Source organism: Penaeus vannamei, chromosome 29 (genome assembly GCF_042767895.1).
Source record: "Penaeus vannamei isolate JL-2024 chromosome 29, ASM4276789v1, whole genome shotgun sequence".
NCBI classification, from domain to species: Eukaryota; Metazoa; Arthropoda; class Malacostraca; order Decapoda; family Penaeidae; genus Penaeus; species Penaeus vannamei.
Genome location: NC_091577.1, coordinates 34,696,915 through 34,697,272, shown reverse-complemented (window position 1 = coordinate 34,697,272; position 358 = coordinate 34,696,915). Strand labels below are relative to the sequence as shown.

Below are 358 nucleotides of genomic sequence, written 5' to 3'. Positions count from 1 at the left end.
GAAGATATTTTGTCAAACAGGGTCCGTTTCAAGTTCTTTTTGAAACTTTGATGTTTGATATTCCAAAGCATTTCTTCCTTTCGAATATTTTCAAGGAGGGAGAAAATTGCTTCAAAATTTCACATTTTGAGTGTTCACGGGATCTGCGATTTCAACTTGAAGATGGCGTTTACGCATTTGTTTATACTCGTCAGTCAAATGAGAATCCATGGTCAATACTTTTGTTTTTACTTTTTATTCGTACTTATATTCAAATGTAAATAATGATGTAAAACTAAATATGAATAACTCAATAATTTGAAATACATAATAATATTTACACTATGAAATGAAAAGAAATGTATACCATGCGTACTAC

The 358-nt window shown here is 29.6% G+C and overlaps 1 pseudogene; it reads left to right on the top strand.

The window, feature by feature from the left end:
• The first annotated feature begins 347 nt into the window (after positions 1-347).
• The window catches only part of LOC138867352 (sphingomyelin phosphodiesterase-like), a 10,977-nt pseudogene continuing 10,966 nt past the window's right edge, over positions 348-358 (top strand).